General features: G+C 39.1%; 1 long non-coding RNA gene, 1 other non-coding gene and 1 pseudogene across 4 annotated transcripts; 1 reads left to right on the top strand and 2 right to left on the bottom strand.

The window, feature by feature from the left end:
- The first annotated feature begins 14,118 nt into the window (after positions 1-14,118).
- Positions 14,119-14,213, top strand: LOC141669749 (U6 spliceosomal RNA; annotated as a pseudogene).
- On the bottom strand, positions 14,137-20,936 carry LOC141664193 (uncharacterized). Of its 3 annotated transcripts, XR_012551876.1 has the most exons (4): positions 19,480-20,936; positions 19,311-19,350; positions 18,331-18,458; positions 14,137-18,076 (listed from the first exon to the last, which is right to left on the bottom strand). It is a non-coding gene; the product is annotated as an uncharacterized LOC141664193 (long non-coding RNA). The 3 variants fall into 3 exon arrangements; XR_012551874.1 differs by having other exon boundaries at positions 14,137-18,458; XR_012551875.1 differs by having other exon boundaries at positions 14,137-18,458; positions 19,311-19,356.
- Positions 17,878-18,094, bottom strand: LOC141669841 (small nucleolar RNA U3). The gene has a single exon (XR_012554094.1). It is a non-coding gene; the product is annotated as a small nucleolar RNA U3 (small nucleolar RNA).
- Positions 20,937-21,479: the final 543 nt, after the last annotated feature.

The following is a 21,479-nucleotide window of genomic DNA, read 5'->3' on the forward strand; positions in this document are numbered from 1 at the left end:
GCTCTCGTGTTTCGTAGCTTAATTCTGCCTTTACGAGATGCCTACGTATCTTTGCGAATTAGAGAATCAAGCCAAAAAATGTAGTTCTGATTTGTGGGGTAAAGCCCCTTATATAGATGTTGGTGGTCCTTGAATTGGACTTGGTATAGGAGACTTGGTAGCCAAGTCTCAGAATTAGAATGGACTTTGGAGTCCTAAATAGTAGGAAACTGATTCCTTATCCTTCTAGGTCCCTTTGAGGCTAATCTGCAAGGATTCATGTCCTTATCGGGACTCTTCTCAATAGCTGATTTTTCCCTTATTAATTAATTACAAAATTAATTAATATTCAGGGTTTTTGGGCCTTCTTTGTTCCATCAGGCCTGATCTGGTCCATCAGGCCTGATTAATGTGTTAACATTTTTGGTTTGAATGTCATACATCTTCTTATTGGACCTAGCAGCCCAAATCATTTATAATTACTGTAATACTTAATTACATAATCAGGATTTATTTATCCCTATTATTTGCCCCCCAACTTTTGGAAAACCGTATAAGATTTCGCAAAACTTAATTTTGTCCATTCCCTTTCAGGGTATCGTTTTGCATAAAGTGTGGAGCGACCTACACGCTTATAACGATTTGCCTTGTTCGTGGCTTCAGGGTCGTTTAAAAACTTCCCTTCCTACTTTCTTACCTTCTCCCCATTTTTAGGAATTTTCTGGTATTTTTTCAGGAATTTTCCCTTTACCCGGGATTTTTCCAAGTTTTCTTCAATTTTTCACAAATATTTTCAAATTTCCAGCCCTTTTTCGACCAGGATCCTAGTCGAAATTTCGACCTGGCACCTAGTCGAATTTCGGGCCAGCTTTGCAATCCTGGTCGAAGGACTTCGACTAGGATCCACGACCTGGATTTCGACCAGGATCCTAGTCGAACCTTCGACCTGGATTTTGGTCGAAAACTAGTGTATTTCTTTGCTTCCTGGTCGTTTGGTTTCGACTAGGATCCACGACCTGGATGACTAGGATCTTAGTCGAGAGTTTTGTGCTTATTTGCTTTCTGGTCGTTAGATTTCGACTAGGACCTGGGTTTCGACCAGGATCTTAGTCGATTCTTATTATACCCATAATTTTCGGGTGTCTGTTCGAAAGAATTCGAGCAGAATTCACGACTTGAAATTCGACCTCAATCCTGGTCTTTTATACCCGTTATTTTCGGGTGTCTTGTCGAAAGATTTCGAGCAGAATTCACGACTTGAAATTTGACCTCAATCCTGGTCTTTTTGGGCTTCCTTCTTATCCAATTTGGATTGGGCATTTGTTTGGGCCTTACCTTTTTTAGGGCTTTGGTTTGGGCTTTGTATTTTTTCAAATCCTAATTGGATTTGGGCTTTTTATTTTTCCAAATCTTAATTGGATCTGGGTTTTTTATTTTTTCAAATCTTAATTGGATTTGGGCTTTTTAACTCCAATTGGGCCTCTTATTAATCTGGGCTTAATATATCAAAATACCCTCTTTAGAATTCTCTAGAATTATCGGGAATTTTTATTTTATTTCTTTGGAATTCCTTGGAATATTCTGGAATGTTCCATTTTCTGGGCTTTTTTCTTTAGGCCTTATCCTTACTGGGCTTTTTGTCCCTTCAACTTCACTTTTCCTCCTATATAGAGTGAGTAGAGTCTACTGCTCCTCACTTTCTCATTTCTAAATTCTTCTTCTTTCTTCTTCTATTAAGAATCTCAGAGCAATAACAGTAAGTCAGAGTATTTTAAGCCCCAAAGCCTTTTTTAGGAGCATTACTTCAGGTAAAACTTTTCCTTTTACTTCTTGTGCTTGTTTTTGCATAGTTTGCGTTTTTAAAATTGTCTTTTTATGTGCCCTTTTTTCAGATGGCTGATAAGAAAATGACTCGTTTGGCCAAGATGAATGTGGCCAGAAAGTCCAATGAATTCCCTATTCGATCAAGGTACACTTCCTTGATCGATATGATCAACACCTGAGAGGACGAGTACCCGTCTGATGCGCATCTAGACGCGCACGACCATATTAGTGCTTTGCGGGATCCAAATGAGCTGGAAAAGTTGAGTAGTTGTTTCAGAATCAAGGATCCTTTCAAACTGGTTCTTGCAGGTCCGGCCGACAGGGCCTGTCAGTGGAGGAAGGACGCATTATGCGTCTACAGGGATACTTTAAGGGCAGGTATCAGACTCCCCTTTCACCTGTTTATCCCTGTTCTGCTAGCTGATGTGGGCATCAGCCCTTGCCAACTCCCTCCTAACTCTTGGAGGCTGATTCTGTGCTATCTGTCGCAATGCGCCAAGCACAATGTCCCTACTTCTGTTGCTGTTTTCAGAAAGATTTTTCAGTTCAAGAACAACCCTGACAAGAATCCGGGTTGGGTTTCTTTAAACCAGCGCCCAACTATTCCCCACATAATGAACGGGAAGTCCATCCCTGACAACAATTTGGGGTGGAAGAAAGATTTTTTGTTCGTCGTTTGGGAGGGTGGTGATTGGGGCACCCTATTTCGCTCGTCTTTTGGGCTAGCCGTAGATGGGAGCCCAAACGATATAATTTTGTCTGAGGAGGAGACCAGAGCTTTCAACCTCCTGACGCAAGATAATGGAACTTCCCATTCTTGGGATCTTATCAGGGAGACCGTTCTTGTAGAACGCGACATTTCTCCCGTCCCTAAGAAGAGTACGTTTCCTTCCTTATCTAGTACTTTTTATTTACTTCATTTTCTATTTTGCTAATTCCTCAACTTACTTATCTCATTTGTTGCAGTGGCTGAGAAAATTGAGGAGGCTACAAAGCCTAAAGACCTGGAGACGACCAGGATGAAGCGTGCTGGAAAGGTCTTTAAAGACCCGCGCCTTGGGGATCGCTTCCCGAGTTCCTTCTCCAAGCAATGGAACCAGGAGAAAAAGGCCCCAGCCAAGTTTTACGTACCAAGCAAAAACCAGGGTCTTACTTTCAACCTGCTTGGGGAATCCGGGGCAAGGATTCGATTGTTGGCAACACAGCGTTTGCCAAGAAATGGTCTAAGCATTCCATCTCCCCGGTTGAATATCAAGACTTTTTCCTTCAACAGGACTTGGAGGGGAACGAGATTTTCGGAGCTCAGGCTTTGGCGACGGTACGTCTTTTTCCTTAGCCGTTCATAGTTGCCTTTTTTATTTTTCCCGTCTCTTACTTTTGCTGTGTTTCTTGTAGGCGAACGCCCATTTTCAAGGGGTGATTCATCAAGCCAAGGCTTGGAAGGTTGGCCTGGAGAATGCGAACAAGAAGCTGGAGGAGGCCAACCAAATAATAGAGGCCCTTGAAGCCCAACTTGCCTCTTCTACTTCTGACCTGGAAACGGCCCGGGCCGAAAATGTTATCCTCAAGGCTAAAAAAGATAAAGCCTTTGACGTCTAGATGGACACTCAGGAGTTCAAGGATTTAATGGTGGAGCACGATGCCCTCCTTCATCCAGTTAGCTATAAGGAAGGCTGGGATGCCGCTGTGGAGGCCATTCAGGACAAATTTTCAGAAGTCCTCGAACAGTCCTCCTTCCCTTGCCCTGTGCGAGTTCCAGCACTTGGGGGTGTTACAGACAAGCTTGCTGATTTGATCAAGGACGGCCCATCGGGGAGTCAAGGCCAAGGCCAAAAGAGGAAGGAGCTCGAGTCCAGCTCTGAAGAGGAGGAAACTTCTTCTGAGGAGGAGCCTGAGCCCGTTATAAAGAAGGCCAGGGTAGAAGAGCCTCCAAAGGCAGCATCTCCTAAACCAGCGTCTTCTGCAGCATCCAAAGCGTCCGAAAATAGTTCCGGGGGAACCTCTGCGGAGACTTCCGAGGGGACGACTGAAGAGACATCCGAGGAGACTTCGGATAGTGGTTCTGAAGAATCCCAGCCTTTCAAGGCCTAAGTTTTTTATGTATTTCTTCTTTATTAGACAATATTTGAACTTTGTAATTGACTTTTATTGTTTTCAGTCGTATTTTGCCCAAGTATCGTCGTATTTTTCTTTTGATTTTTCAAACTCAAGTTTATAACTTGGTTTTATCTTTCACAATGCAATCAATCTAATAGGCCAAGATTAAGTCGATGTTTTTATATTATAACTTGGTATTCTGGATACCTTACATGAAATGAGTTCAACCCTGATAAAATCTAAACATATCTTCTATACAGAAAAATCTTAAGCAAGCAAAGCTTCAAGGTGCTTTTAAACCTACTCGTCATTCTGACAAGTGAGAATCATACTTTAACTATTTTAAACATAGTAAACCTTCAGATTTTGTGCATGCCAAGTTCTCGGGACTTCAAAACCATCCATAGTCTCCGGCTTGTAGGTTCCTCTACCCTGAACGCTCTTGACTTTATACGGCCCTTCCCAATTTGGGGCAAGTTTCCCTTTCTGCCCTACACCGGAAGCTTTCACTTTCCTCAAAACTAAATCATCTTGTTTGAAGAATCTTTCTTTAACCCTTAGGTTGTAGTAGAACGAAGCTTTTTTCTGATATTCCACTATCTTCGCATGTGCCTCATCTCGTACTTCATCAATTAGATCCAGGGCTAAGCTTTGCCCTTCTTCATTTTCCTCAGCATTGAAAGCTTGAATCCTGGGGGAGGAATGTGATATTTCTACAGGAACAACTGCTTCTGCACCATATGCTAACATGAAGGGAGTTGCTCCAGTCGTGACTCTACAGGTAGTCCTATAGGCCCATAGTATGGGGAGTATTTCATCCACCCAGTTATTCCTTGACTTCTCGATCCTCTTCTTTAATCCATCCAGGATTATTTGATTTGCCACTTCCGCTTGTCCATTGGCTTGCGGGTGAGTCACAGATGTGAATCGTAACTCAATTTCATTTTTCTCACAATACTTCTTGAATTCCTCGTTGTTGAACTGTGTTCCATTGTCAGTGACTAGGATGCGGGGAATTCCATACCGGCACATAATACTTTCCCAAAGGAATTGTGCAACCTGCTTAGTTGTGATCTTGGCCAAGGGTTTGGCTTCAATCCACTTGGTGAAATAATCAATGGCCACAATCAGAAACTTCCTTTGTGTCGTGGACATGGGGAAAGGCCCTAATATATCCATTCCCCACATAGCAAAGGGGATGGGCGAGTTGATAGAAGTCAGCATCTCGGGAGATTGTCTAACAACTGGTGCCTGCTTCTGACAACGGTCACATTTTTTTACATATTCTTTGGCATCAGCCATCATTTCCGGCCAATAGAAGCCTAAACGGGTTATCTTATAAGCCAAGGCCCTGCCCCCCAAGTGTTGCCCGCATATGCCTTCATGTACTTCTTCAAGAGCCAAGCGAGTCTCATCAGGCCTGAGACATCTTAAGTAGGGAACCACGAAAGATCTTTTATACAGAATTCCATCTATCAAAGAGTAGCTTAGTGCTCGAACAGCCAATTTTCGTGCTTCAGTAGCATCATTTGGTAACCAGCCGGTTTGAATATGAGCCTTAATGGGATCAATCCATGACGTCCCCAAGCCTATAGGAGCCACAAGCTTAACATCAATGCTCCGTGTTTTCAAAACGCGATAGTATACACTTCCAGAACTTTCTTCCATCTCAGATGAAGCAAACTTTGACAACGCATCTGCCTTAGCATTTTCCTCCCTTGGAATGTGCTCAACATGGCATTCATCAAATTGGGTCATCACGGCCCTTACTAGGCGGACATACTTAGCCATCGTCACATCCCTTGCCTCAAACTCTCCCTTCACCTGGGATATGATCAACTTCGAGTCTCCATAGACTTTTAAGTTCTCTAAGTGTCCCTGCTAAGCCAAGACCAGCTATCAGAGCTTCATATTCTGCCGCATTGTTTGTGGTTGGGAAGTTTAGCTTCATGGCATACTCAATTAGGAACCCATCAGGGCTTTGTAAAACCAAACTTGCTCCACTTGAATTCATTTTTAATGCTCCATCAAAATAGAGAACCCATTATTCTTTTTCCTTATTAACCTTCTCTTTATCCCCTCTATCAACTTCCTTGTCTTGAGGTATGTTATCTTCCTGCCCCCCGACTTCTTGGTTGGGTATGGTACATTCCACCACGAAGTCAGCTAGTGCATGGATTTTTATTGTCGTTCGTGGCTTATACTTGAGATCGAACTCTCCCAGCTCTATTACCCACTTGATCAATCTCCCACTAGCCTTGGGACTGTGAATGATATTTCTCAGGGGCTGATTCGTTAGCACCTCAATCTGATGAGCCAGAAAGTAAGGACGCAGCTTTCTCGAAGCCATTACCAAGGCTAGAGCAAATTTCTCAATAGTTGAATAATTCAACTCAGCACCATGCAAAATTTTGCTGACATGGTATACGGGTTTCTGGACTTTCAGTTCCTCCTTAACCAATACAGCGCTCAAGGCACTCTCTGAAATAACTAAGTACAAGAATAAAACTTCATTCAAAACTGGCTTGGCCAATAACGGGGCCTGCGCCATATATTTCTTCAATTCTTCGAAAGCCTTCTGGTTTTCCTCACCCCATACAAAATCCTTAATGTTTTTTAGTGACTTGAAGAATGACAGGCACTTGTCTCCTGACTTGGAGATGAATTGTCCCAGCGCAACAACCCTTCCAGTGAGCTTCTGAACATCCTTGATAGTTTTTTGTGGTTCCATGTCCAGGATTGCCTTTATTTTATCGGGGTTAGCCTCGATCCCTCTCTTGGAGACCATCAATCCCAAAAAAATTCCAGATCCTACTCCGAATGCACACTTTGTAGGATTTAACATCATTTTGTGGTACCTCAGGACCTCAAAAGCTTCCCTTAAATGGGCTATATGATCAGTCTTTATTAGACTCTTGACTAACATTCATCAACATAGACTTCCATAGTCTTGCCAATAAGATCCTTAAAAAATTTATTTACCAACCTTTGATAGGTGGCTCCTGCATTCTTGAGACCAGACATCATAACAAGATAACAATAAACACCAAAGTCAGTGATGAATGATACATTTGGAATGTCGTCCTTGTGCATCTTGATCTGATTGTATCCACTAAATTCATCCATGAAGCTCGGCATTTCATGCCCAGCAGTGGCATCTATCAAAGTATCGATCCTTGGTAACGGAAAACAGTCCTTAGGACAGGCATCATTTAGATCAGTGAAGTCCACACACATCCTCCATTTTCCATTAGCCTTCTTCACCATTACAGGGTTTGCTAACCACTCTGAAAATTGAATCTCCTCAATGAAACCAGCCTCCAAGAGCTTCTCCACTTCCTGTTTTATAGCTTATTGCCTTTCTGGAGCAAAACTTCTTTTCTTTTATTTTACCGTCTTCCGATTTGGGTCCACATTCAGCTTGTGAGTAATCAGTTCCGGGTCTATGCCTGGCATATCAACTGCTGACCATGCAAAAACATCACTATTTTCTTGCAAAAATTTCACCAACTTCCCTCTAGGGGCTCCTCGAGCGTGGCTCCAATAAAAGTCACCTTCCCGAGATCTTCGGGAGCCAAAGGAATTGAAACCAAGTCTTCTGCTGGCTTTCCCCTTCTCTCATCATTCTCTCGGATATCCAGATCTTCAATAGGAAGAACATGCCCCCCAACTCCATCTGCCCTCAAAGAGGCCACATAACAGCTTCTAGCTATTTTTTGATCTCCTCTTTCTTCTCCAATCCCATCTCGAGTCGGAAACTTCATAACTGAATGATAAGAAGAAGGGACTGTCTTGAAGGCGTGTTTTTCTGTTCTTCTCATGATAGCATTGTAGGTCGAACTAGCCTTCACCACCACAAAGTCCAACATCTGAGTTGTTTGGCTTGGTTCATGTCCTATGGTTGTTGGCAACTTGATTATTCCTTCTACGGGGCATTCCACTCCTGCGAATCCAAGTATCGACATGTCGGTTGGGGTCAATTGGAAGTCATTATATCTCATCCTTAAAAAGGTGTCATGGAGCAAAATATTCACTGAAGCACCATTATCTACAAGGACTCTTCTTACCGGGTTGTTCCCTATAATTGGGGTTATGACCAACGGGTCGTCATGGGAAAATTTCACACCTTCCAGATCTTCATCATCAAAAGTCATTGTTACTCCCGTCCTGGCCCTCTTCGGAGCTTCCCCAACAATATGCATAACTTCTCGAGCATATGTTTTCCTGGAGTTCTTGGATAACCCAGCAGCAGTTGGTCCTCCAAAAATTGTGTTGATCACAGGTCCTCGGGGGCGAGGTCCTCCGAAGATTATATTTATAACCGGTCCTCTAGGCTGGGGATTTCGCCCCGGATCTTCTTGATCTCTCCTTCGGTCATCAAAGTTTCTTCTCACGTTGTTGCTTCTATCCCCTCCTTCTCCAGCGTATTTGTTCAATCTTCCTTTTCGAATGAGGAACTCAATTTCGTCTTTCAGCTGTCTACACTCATCGGTGTCATGACCAACATCTTTGTGAAATCTGCAATACTTGCTCTTATCTAGCTTGGCAGGATCAGCCTTCAAGGGCTTATGCCAACGAATATCTTGATCTTTTTCGATTTCCATCAGGATCTGGCTTCTAGGAGCATTCAGCTTAGCGTATTCGGTGAACTTTTGCCCAGGTCCTCCCTTCTTGGGGTTTGAATCAGGGTTTTACTTGGTTCTAGGAAACTTGTCCTTGGCGATATACTCCAGATCAGTTTTCCGCTTCTTGCCTCCAGTGGGCTCATTACTTACTACGGTCTTCCTCATGCTTTCTTCAACCTTGATATACTTCCCTGCCCTATCCTGGAGCTGTACCATGCTTTCAGGGGGACGTTTGGCCAAGGAAATCTTAAAAAACTCATCCCTAGTTCCTTGTTGCGGTGCTATCATGGCTACCTTATCATCAAGGTCTGGGACTTTTAAAGCCTCCTTTGTGAAAAGATTCAGGTAATCTCTCAAGGATTCCTTTGTTCCCTGCACAATGCTCATAAGAGATGCTGAACTTTTCTCATGAACTCTCCCACTGATGAATTGCTTAATAAAAGCCTGACTTAATTCTCTGAACGACCCAATAGAGTTTGGGGGCAAGCGACTATACCACCTTTGAGCCATACCCGACAGGGTTTGAGGAAAGGCCCGACACTTAATAGCATCATTCACGGGCTGCAACAGCAGTGCATTAGAGAATGTTCTAACATGATTAGCGGGATCTCCCGTGCCGTCATAAGCTTTTATAGTTGGCATCTTGAACTTCCTTGAGATATGGGCATTCATTATATCTTCAGTGAAGGGTGGAGTAGGATCATCAGGATCTCCAAGGGGAAGAAGATTGCTTGGATCAGCCCTTGGGACAACAGCCCTTCTCTGCACTGGACCATCCAGGTCTATGATGGGAGGAGGATTTCTCCCCCTAGGAGGTACTGGGGGTCTGGTGGTCTGGTGCGCCTCCAGGACGCGCCTCAGCCTTTGAATCTCAGCCTCGTGAGCCCTGATTCTTTCCTGCACTTCTTGGGGATTCGTCCATTGGGTGCTTTGAGGGCGTTGGCTACCATCAGCCATCGGCTCTTTGCCAGCACGTCTCCTTCTTGGGGCTACTTCATCATCCGAAGATTCGGAGTCTCTCTCAGTGTAAGGACCTGAAAATTCTTGATCTCCAGGGATAGGAGCCAAACCTCGTATGTATGGGGGCGAACGCCCTCGCGCTTCACTACGTCCAGCATGTCCACTTCCTCTAACCTCGGGGTAAAGGAGCATCCCATAAGGGGGGTTAGTAGTAACAACAGTTGAATATTCGTACCCGACGGGTCGAGAATTTACAGGTGCATGTACTTGTTGAACTTGAGGATTCGTACCTTGAGTAGCTGAGGGGATCGTCCCTTGTGGCTGAGGTTCAGATGCCCCTATCTGGGCTTCTCCTTGTGTGGTTGCATAGGTTGAGTGAGGAGGCACCTCCACAGTTGAAGAAATCACTTGGGTTGTCCCCGTTGGTGTTCCTCCTCCAAGGGCTCTAACTGTTCTACGTGTTCTCGCCATGGTTATTGTTGTGCTTTCCCACAGACGGCGCCAAATGTTATGGATAAAAAACTTAGGTTATTATTTGTTGTATTTAATGCTAAGGTTCGGGAGCTCAAGGCCTTTAATGGCTACTCTCGTGTTTCGTAGCTTAATCCTGCCTTTATGAGATGACTACGTATCTCTGCGAATTAGAGAATCAAGCCAAAAAACGTAGTTCTGATTTGTTGGGTAAAGCCCCTTATATAAATGTTGGTGGTCCTTGAATTGGACTTGGTATATGAGACTTGGTAGCCAAGTCTCAGAATTAGAATGGACTTTGGAGTCCTAAATAGTAGGAAACTGATTCCTTATCCTTCTAGGTCCCTTTGAGGCTAATCTGCAAGGATTCATGTCCTTATCGGGACTCTTCTCAATAGCTGATTTTTCCCTTATTAATTAATTACGAAATTAATTAATATTCAGGGTTTTTGGGCCTTCTTTGTTCCATCAGGCCTTATCTGGTCCATCAGGCCTAATCAATGTGTTAACCTTTTTGGCCTGAATGTCATACATCTTCTTATTGGGCCTAGCAGCCCAAATCATTTATAATTACTGTAATACTTAATTACACAATCAGGATTTATTTATCCCTATCACATTCTTTCATCGAAACCCACAGTGATGATGAGTTCGGTTATGGGCTAATCGTTATCGTGGGGTTCTAGCGGATTTACTTATGGATTTCAATAGTTAATATATTTTGATACCTTATTGTGTGGTGATTGTATGATATCCTAGTATTGGTTGTACTTATTCATCTTATGAGCGTCACGAACTTATAAGATAGCGTGTTAATCTCTAATGAAGCCACAATGAATTTAGAGGTTTAGAACTTGCCATGCTAGTATAGGTTCATGTATTTGATATACATGATTCATAGGTGATTTTAACCATCTTACTTGCCTATGTAATCACGATAGATAACTTGCACATTAAACCGTTATGTTGTCAAATTCTATAGATGTATAGGGTCTCAATATAATTGGTGTCTATTCAGCTTCTATCTCTTTTGTGGATGTCTGGTAGTAGGGTATTCATACAACGAAAGTTGGCGTTTACTAGTTTCGTATTGTCTAATTAGTGTCATCACCATTGTATGCTAAGGTTAAGAACAAAAAGACTATTGAATGAAGTAGTAATGAAGTTAAAATCCCATATTTGTGTTATATAGTTAACTGCATGTTAGTTAATAATCTTAGTTATAAACAAAACCAATTTGTTATTCGTCTTAGTATTGAATAATAACCATACCATTGTTGCATAAGTGCATTAATTGAAATTAACCTATACCAGTCTCTGTGGGAACGAACCAGACATAATTCTATATTACTTGCGATCGCGTATACTTGCGTGAATATTAGCGCGTATTTTCGTCCTAACAGCATCATATAGCTTATTTCAGCAAGGTACTACGACAGAGAGCCAAACTTAAGTCTACATATAAGAACGAATTAATGGTGATCATTTTTGCAGTCCAAAAGTGGCGTCACTATTTGTTGGGACACCCGTTTGTCATCCGAACGAACCAACAAAGCCTCAAGTTTTAAATGGAGCAGTGGAAGGTTGGTATGGATTACCGACATTAGGTAAGCAAATTAATGGGATATCAGTTCATCATTGTATACAAGTCTAGCCCCACTAACAAGGCTGTTGATGCTCTCTATCGAACATTTGGTGAAGCTGAGCTAAATAATCTGGTCTCGATTGGTGGAGTGGAGTGGCAAGAGTTTCAACAGGTTATTTAAGGTGATGATTTTCTGCAAAAATTAAAGGAGCAGTTGGTTAATAACATTCATGGTCCTCAAGGGTTCGAATTTTTAAATGGGTTGGTGCGTTACAGGGGTCACATTGTGATTCCCTCAAAATCAAGACTTGTGGACACGCTGCTTCATGAGTACCACGACTCACCGATTGGGGGTCACTCCGGTGAATTAAAGACGTATCAGCGGTTAGCAAGGGAATGGTATTGGCCTAGTATGGGGAAGATGGTGGCCAAATATGTTCGGGAATATCCAACTTGCCAACAGAAAAAACAGTCCTCACTGATACCAGCAGGATTTCTACAGCCCCTACCAGTTCCTACCAGTTCCCACTTGAATATGGGAAGACAACTCCCTCGACTTCATAGAAGGTCGGCCGAAATCTCAAGATAATGATATAATTCTAGTTGTAGTTGATCGTCTCTCAAAATACGCTCATTTTATTGGATTGGCACACCTCTTTTCCAGCTCCGAGTGTAGCAAATGTTTTCATAAAAGAGATTGTGCGGTTACATGGGTATCTTTCGATGGTTGTGTCTAATAGAGACCGTATATTCTTGAGTTTATTCTGGAAAGAGCTTTTCTGAGTCCAAGGAACTGCGTTGAATAGAAGTACGACTTACCATCCACAATCGGATGGTCAAACGGAGGTTGTAAACAAAACACTCGAAGGGCATTTACGTTGCTTTGTGCGAAGCAAGCCTAAGGTGTGGGCAAAATGGATGTCATGGGCGGAATACCGGTACAATACTTCTATTTATGCCTCTACCAAACACTCCCCCATTCGAGATAGTTTATGGATGACAACCACGACACTTGCTTCGTTTCATTGAAGGGACTATAGCTGTGGCATCCCCGGAGGAGCAGCTGTTAGCGAGATGCCATTTTGGATGACTTAAAGGCCCACATTTTACGTCCCAATAACTAATGAAAGCTTATGAGGATGGGCACAGGCGGGTGTGGAATTTGAGGAAGGACAACATTCATTGGCAAGTAGATCAAATGAAAAATTTGCTCCACGATGGGCCTTACAAAGTTTTGGCACGCATTGGGAAAGTGGCTTACCGACTCGATTTACCACCCTCTGAAAATACACAACGTATTTCACGTATCTCAACTGAAGAAAGCAACGGGAAACCACCAGTAACATTGTCTATTGTAACGACTGGGATTTTCGCAAAATATTTATGTAAATAGAATATAGCTTGACGTTATAGTTGTGGATTATGTGGATTTATGTTGGTATAAAATATTAAGTTATATAATTTTGTGGTTTATTGCCTTTCCAGTTTAATGAGACAACTAAGGTTTAAACTATGATCATGTTCTTTGTGGTAATCTATTTATTTAACCTTTGCAAAGGCAATAAAGATAATTCCATGTTCGTCAAAAATATAATCAAGTGGTAAATTAGAAAAAGAGAATTACATAAAAATATGAACCAGTTGTGATAATTTTCATAAGCTATAATATACTGGAATACTATGGTTCGAAGATTGATAATCAATCATCAGAATTGTTGGTTTTTCAAATCAACAAATATTCTGAACAGTCCTTAGTGAAATAAGTGCCCGTTTGAAAAATTTTTAAATAAGTAACTTATGACTTAAAATGAATAATTGACTTATAAGTGATAAGTAGATAAATACTTATAAGTTATATAAGTGTTTGGATAATTTTACTTATAAGTCAGAAATTTTATTACTTAAATAAATTAAAAGAAAATAATTTTTAAATATAATTATCTTAACTCGTGAGTTTTAAATTAGAAAAATATTAACAAACATATATTTTAAAACAAAAGTTAATAAAAAATGAATAAATCAAAATAAGTCGAGAAAAAGTACGTCGTTACCAACATTCCACTTATTAGCTTATAAGTTATTTATTCGACTTATAAGTTGGGTTGACAAACAGTCGTCGATAAGTACTTACGGGTTTATAAGTTGATAAGTAGCTTATAAGTTGTTTGTCAAACAGGCCCCAAGACAAGGCATAAACCGGAAAGGAACAAAACCACCAATGCAAGTGATGATCTAAAAAAATGTAGGCCAGAAAATGAGCAGCAAATAAACTGAGATCTCGATACCCGGTTTTAGCAGGATATCCAAAATCCAAATCATTCTTGTAAATATTTTGTAACTACTTTCCTGCATTGATTCATAAACAAATTTACTCATTGGTTTCTGATCAAAGCTTTAAAAAAAATATCAAATTCAAGAAAAAATAGCTGCATAGGTTGCTAAAGAAAAAGTAAATTCCCAAAGTAAAGTTTTATTTCAGATTCAAGGTTTCAGGTCAATACATGAGTTCCATAATACCACATAGCTACTGTTAAATACAACTTTCTTATTAATATTACTTTATTCTCATCCAGACTATTCTCACTTCGGGGACATCCGAAAAAATTGGAACGATACAGAGAAGATTAGCATGGCAAGGATGACACACAAATCAAGAAATGGTCCAAATTTTTATTTTTATTTTATGATGATACGTTAAAAAAGGTATAATAGTAAAAAAACAAAAAAAAAATCCACTAATCTTCTACAGATTAGGCTACAATTTGGTAGATTAGAAATACAGAACAATGTGGACGGAAGAGTTGAGTTGGTCGAGAGCTGCAAAATTAAGGCATAATTAGTAAAACTAAAAATTTCCAGTAATCTTCCATTAATTAGGGCATAAAAGACTAATATTGAAGCAATTAGAAGTTATATCATCAACGTACTCCTAGAAGTCTATAGTCTACTATTGACTGCAAACTAGAATAATGGTCTGAAAAAACTGCAAGACCATCCCAGCTTGCCACAACTTGCTTTGTCATGTATCAGCAATTCTTCAGAATAGACCTAGTAATTCTTCTGAATATCATCAACCGACTCCTAGAAGTCTACTTCTGAATGGTGAAATATACAAGGAACTACTTAAACTGGAAAGGAACAAAACCATCCCAGCTTGGACTGCGATCAGGAACAAAATATATGCTAACATGATAATCACGCTCTAGAGACGCAGTCATGTTTTGTACACCTAAAAAATATGAAGTACACGCCAAATCCTATTGAATGTCCCGAGCAAGAAGTCTATTAGAGTTCGTCAAATTTGTGCCTACTTGTTTTATCGTGTCTCCAAGAACTTTTGTCTCTGTGATAAAGCTTCTAACTATTGGATAAATTATGCTTACAGCAAATCTAAAAATGTAACCTTTTTTTTCATTTGTAGCTCTATAAAAATTATGGAACCTAAGGGTCATCGAACATCTTTGGTAGATTAGAATCAAAGAGGACTATAAAATAACTGTCATTTTAAAATCAAATCAACATTTGAAGGTGCTCCCACCAATACATACTATTTCAAGCATCTGTATTACATTTAATAAACAAACAAGTCCTACAAAATAAGTAATCATGAAACTTCATTCAGTTACAGGTCTGTATTACATTTAAACTACAGCAAGATAGAAAGCTTTAGATGGTTAAAATGAAGATACATCAGTACAACATAAAGCTAGTTCGGAGCTTTATGCATGTGAACAATCTAATATTAAGACTTTCCACCAAAACAACGATATTTTCTCTGTAATTTGACAACTATATACCACATTATCTAGGAAATGAAGCCTCTATTTGTTTAGAAAATGCAAAAAGAAGCTTAGGAGCTGCTGGGTAACACGAACCTGTAACCCTAGTGGGAGCCATAAGATTGTTGAAGGTTGGATTGGTTCAGATGGTTGGTCTATGCTGGGGTTATACTCTGGCTTGCCCATTCCAAGTTTGCAGTTGGATCATGGGCCTTGGGTGAAAGCCTGAAGTTACCGGTCTATAATGAGGAGGGTACTGCGTAAGGCTGGCCTGCCAGTTCTTCGCTAGTCCATTAAACACCTGATGGATCATTCAATCTGACAACTATCTTTTTAATTTTCTAATCTATATTTTTGTTGGAATGGAGGTATCAACACTTCATACTGAATTTTCAATATAAAGATAATTTTAAAATGCCAGTTCTAGTGCATGGGCTACAAGTATGGTAACCCAAAGGTTATTCCTCTACAATGTAGTGCTCAGTGATCTATCAGGCTAGACCGCTTATTTGATACACAGGGCTGTAAATTATATAGTAAATTTCACATCAACACAGGGCTGTTTATATAGTAATTTTCACAATTGTACTGCATTAGGACGTGCAACTGAAGGGGATTAAGAGCATCCTTCCGGGCAGTTCACATCAGAAATGATAATATTGATTCATCATAGATTCATTTAAATCTTCTACAACATATTCAAAACACGCACAAACAGGTGCTAGTACACACTTCTTAAAAAAAATAGATGACAAGTTGCAACCATTTCCAAGTAACTTATCACCGCAGGCAAGAAACCCAACATGTTATGTGCTAAGCGCTAAGAGACAAGTTAATTTTTTTTTCCAATTAAAAACAAGTTATTAATCATGTTAAAAATGAAATGTGCAATAAAAGAGAAGTACTATATTGTCTCTTTTAGCAACAAAACTTAAGTTGGGCCTAACGTTTACCGTCTTGTGCTAATAGATATTTGACTTCTGATGGATGCAGAATTAGAAACCTAAATATTTCAAGTGTCACATCAAACATGCTTGATCCAATTGGGAATCAGAAAACAATATAAGCAAAGAATCTGCAGATTCACAGCACAAAAAAGGTGCAGAATCTGTTAGAACTATGATTGCTGGTTGATGTAGAATAAAAAACATAAGAGATTTTAAGTGTCACTAAAAACATGCTTTGGACTAAATGGGAACCTGAGAACCAATAAAGCTACAGATTCTGCAGATTCACAGCACAAAAAAAAGGTGCAGTATCTGTTAGACCACCAATAGGGTCGTTCGTTGATGCAAATTAAGAAATATAATAAATTTCAGGTGTCACATAAAACATGCTTCAGTCTAAGTGGAAACCAGAGAATCATAAAAGCCAAAGATTCTGCAGATTCACAGCACAAAAAAAGTGCAAAATATGTTGGACCCGGCACCGGCAATAGGATCATTCGGTGATGCAAAATAATAAACATGAGATTTCAGGTGAGGTGTCACCTGAATCATGCTTTGGTCCAAATGGGAAACAAAGAACCGTAAGAAATTAAAGATTGTGCAGTTTCACAGAACAAAAAAAGTTGCAAAATATACTAATTCTCGTGATATTCTCTATGGTTTAAAACAAGTTCCTAAAACCGGTATTTATTTTAGACAAACAATCAAAAGTATTACTATCACCTAAACGAGGACTGGCATAAGGCTGGCTGCAGAGACTAATAAACATAAGAAATTTCAGGTGAGAAGCAACTTGAAACATGCTTTGTCCAAATGGGAAACAAGAACCATAAACAAACCAAAGATTGTGCATTTCCGCAGAACAAAAAAGGTGCAGAATCTACTAATTCTCGTGATTCTCTCCGTGGTTTAAAACAAGTTTCAAAAGTAGTGTATTTAAATGGGAAACAAAGAACCGTAAGATATTAAAGATTGTACAGTTTCACAGAACAAAAAAAGTTGCAAATATACTAATTCTCGTGATATTCTCTATGGTTTAAAACAAGTTCCTAAAACCGGTATTTATTTTAGACAAACAATCAAAAGTAATACTATAACCTAAACGAGGACTGGCATAAGGCTGGCTGCAGAGACTAATAAACATAAGAAATTTCAGGTGAGAAGCAACTTGAAACATGCTTTGTCCAAATGGGAAACAAGAACCATAAACAAACCAAAGATTGTGCATTTCCACAGAACAAAAAAGGTGCAGAATCTACTAATTCTCGTGATTCTCTCCGTGGTTTAAAACAAGTTTCAAAAGCAGTGTATTTATTTATACAAGCAATCAAAAGTATTGCTGTCGGCTAAAAGAGGGGCTGCAGAGACCAAAAAAGATAAGGTCTGTCCGACAACTGCAAGAATAGATGGGGGACAACTGCAGAGACTAAAAAATGATAGGATCAACCAAAAGAGGACACAGAGACTAGAAAAGATGGTAGACTAAAAAAGATTGGGTCTGTCCGACAACTGCAAGAATAGATGGGGGACAACTGCAGAGACTAAAAAATGATAGGATCGACCAAAAGAGGACACAGAGACTAGAAAAGATGGTAGACTAAAAAAGATTGGGTCTGTCAGACAACTGCAAGACCACCTCATCAGCCAGAAGGTCCGGCTGAGAACGATCCTCTACGGCTTGAATGGTCTGTTGACCAGACAACGGTGTTAATCACGCTCTGGTCAGGCAGTTATGATTCATCCACCAGACTTGGTCACCTGTCTCCTTAGAAATCAAGGATGTAGAGGTACGAGCCTATAGAACAGATCCTGTTCAAGTAAGGTCATGAACATTAAGCTTACAAAGGTTCTTTAAATACATAGTACTAGTCATATTGTGTAGCAATGTGGGATTTGGTCTTTTTAACTATACTTTCCACAGTCCGATAGATTAAGTCCATGGCCATGCAATCAAACAAAGAGTTTTACTATCAAAAACATGAAATAATAAAATATTAGGCCTTTAATTTGTCTTTATCTTTATAACTGCAACTTAGTAAAAATCTTGCAAAGTTCTGAAGTACCTTCTTTGAGGGACATTCTTCGCCTAATCAGCTCATTTTTCTTTATGCCCAATTACTCGCCTCAGTATAGAATTCTCACAAGTTAGAATATTGACCAGACTTTTTACAGAGAACTGCAACATTGTAGGCTGAAAAGATAAGTATATATAGTTAATGGTTAGAAATCAATAAAAATCCCTACGTAAACTGGATGGCGACTGGGCGAGTAATAGAATGATATAAGAACTGGCAGCATCTAAATAGTAAAGTAGCTCTTGTTCCGAAATCAAAACAATATTTCAAAGTGGTTACACCAATACATACGTTTCTAGAAGCATGATACGCAACAGAACAATACCAAATTAACATCCGTGTAATGAAATATTAGAAAAAAAAATTAACTTTAACTCTAAAAGAGAAAATTTGTTTTATAAAAAAACCGAATTTTCTCTTGCAAGAGTTTGAAGTCTCATAAAAAAAGGAACTTTTGGTTTTAAAGTAATAACTATAGTTGCAACTTGAGGCAGTTTGTTGACAAGAGAATGAATCGAATCAGTTTACTGTTTTGTTATTTAGCTTTGAAAACTTAATGATACAATAACTAACATAACTTAGGAATCATTCGCTTCGACCTTTTCTTACCAAGAATAAAATGAATAATTCAGATATTACAATTGTTTGAATACTCTCTCTTTAAGTTGAATGATACTAAAAATTTAAACAAGTGATAGCCCGACATTTAGCACTAGATCATACATAACTCTTTTATGTGCACAATGGCTGCTAAGTGCATGTATGAAACGATTTTTTTTTCTGTTTTAGTAACAACACTTGTGGCGGACGTAAGATAGTACACCATTGTTTGTGCTCACTGATATATGATTACTGGTTGATACAAAATAAGAAAAACATAAGAAATTTCAAGTTTCACAGGAAACATGTTTCGCTACAAATGAGAACCTGAAAATCGTGAACTAATAAATGAAAAGTAGAGAACTTACTGGTTCATGGAGTCATGGTTCTCTGGTTATCCAGTGAATCCTACTCCTTACAAAAATTTCGAAAAGCAAATTGATTCGCTCCAACTTCCATGAAAGTACTTATTTAAATTCTAACTAAGGAAGCTTCAAATGAAAAAAATGATAAACTTAATGCTATCACACCATATACCTGATGAGAAGAAGCGTACGCCATAGTTTGCTGACGATTCACATATGATAATCATGTAGATAAATCTTTGCAAGAACTTCCTGAATTGTTCCAGAACAATTGCTCCATTCCACCAGCAAGCACCCACTCCATGTGTATGTGAGCAATTATAGTACTAATTATAGTGCGGATTCAGCATTTTTACAAGCACGTAACACTTTCTTTTAGGCTAAAATTTACAGTAATAACTAATGTGCGGTTTCAAATCACTGATTTATATAACTTACAGGCTAGCAAATCTGAGGTTTAAACAAGAGTAGAGATTTTTAAACCAATTAAATAGGCACAAATAGTTACTAGATTGTCGTAAAAGAATAGGAATTAATATCTTAAAAACAGTAAAAGGCAAGTGTAATATTTCCATATATGCTCGTAGACAATTTAATAAGTAACAATCGAACATGACATTTTAATTCTAGATCAAACAGAACCAGTTAGTATCAACAATGGGCGTAAAATGTTGACAAAAAAGTTGCCACTTATGACTCATGAATTTAAACAATGAAATGTGCAAGAAAGTATCATTTGAATTCTTCTTCTTATTTTGCCGTTTCTAGTATCAAATTTTGGGCAGGACTTAAGATAGTAGACCACAGTGTGTGCTCATAAGTGTATGATCCCAGGTTGACGCACAATGAAAAAGACAAGCATGGTATTGACACCCATAAACAAATTTCACAAAGCACCTTATGAATTACAAATTAAATAAATTAGTACTAACAATTTCTTTTGAAGTTTTGTATTATTTTTATTGGGCCAAATAGATCTGTGAATCTTTTCAATCAACAGAATCAGTAATTCATATCTCAAAACTAGCCACGCATCATTAATCTTCCAAATTATATAAATAGAGAACCTGATCTTAAAATTAAGGATTAGGTCACAATAAACATTTGTGATAGAACACTTTTTTTATTATACGATGCAAGAATTCACTAACCTAATTTTTAACCAACAAAAAAATGTTATAACAAATAACAAACAAATGCTTAAAAACTCATCCTAGGACAAAGATATGTGCAAAACTGCAAATATATGTTACATAAAAATCATAAACAGGTAATACATACACTTTAGTCCTTCTATACATGCATTTATAAAAACATAAAAAATCAAGGAAAATAGGAAGAAGGAGAAAAGGAACACAAGTAGAAAATAGATCTTCTAAGGATTTAACAGGAGGAAATGACAAACACACATAACACTTGCAAATCGTGGCATGGTTTTCTACATCCTTCTTGAGTAGAAATTCACTTACATCGGGATGTGTGCAAACCCAAAACTATTGTTACACTTGTATGTGCTTCTTGTTTGATGATTTTAGTTTTGTACTTCATATCGTGTGACTTGTGTTTTGGGATTACCGCCAATTTCATACGCTATACACTCGCATGGTGTTTATATTTGTATTTTTAAGAGTAAAATGCACAACGTGTTCATGTTGTTTCCACATTGTGCATTATATGTACCTGTAGTTCAATAATTAGCGATGTGTGTACCTGTGGTTACTAGATTCTGGTAGTTAGTGTACTTCCGTTAGTTGCAGGTTAACAGAGTTAAGGTACAGTTGAAATGGAGGGGTAACTGTTATTTTTTGGTACCCCTAACGGCTATATTGTTGTTTGGTGGTCTATAAACATAACAAAGGGATGTTTTTGTTAAAGAGTTGGCTGCAAACTAAGATAACTGTTGAATGGGGGAATATTGCAATTGTCAAATGGTGATGGTTGAACGGACAACTTGGACGGAGAGAAATGCTGGGAGAAGGTTTGTGAGTTGTGTTTATAGTAGAAGGGGTTGCAAATATTTTCGATAGGTTGATGGTCCGATTTGCAATCGTGGGCGTGAAGTGATACGTGGCTTACTCAGAAGAATAGAGAACGAAGAAGAAGAGAAAGAGAAGGTGAAGATAGTCCTACAAAATGGTGCCTCAATTGAAGCATATGTGCCCAGACAAATTA

Source organism: Apium graveolens, chromosome 6 (assembly GCF_009905375.1).
Source record: "Apium graveolens cultivar Ventura chromosome 6, ASM990537v1, whole genome shotgun sequence".
NCBI lineage: Eukaryota > Viridiplantae > Streptophyta > Magnoliopsida > Apiales > Apiaceae > Apium > Apium graveolens.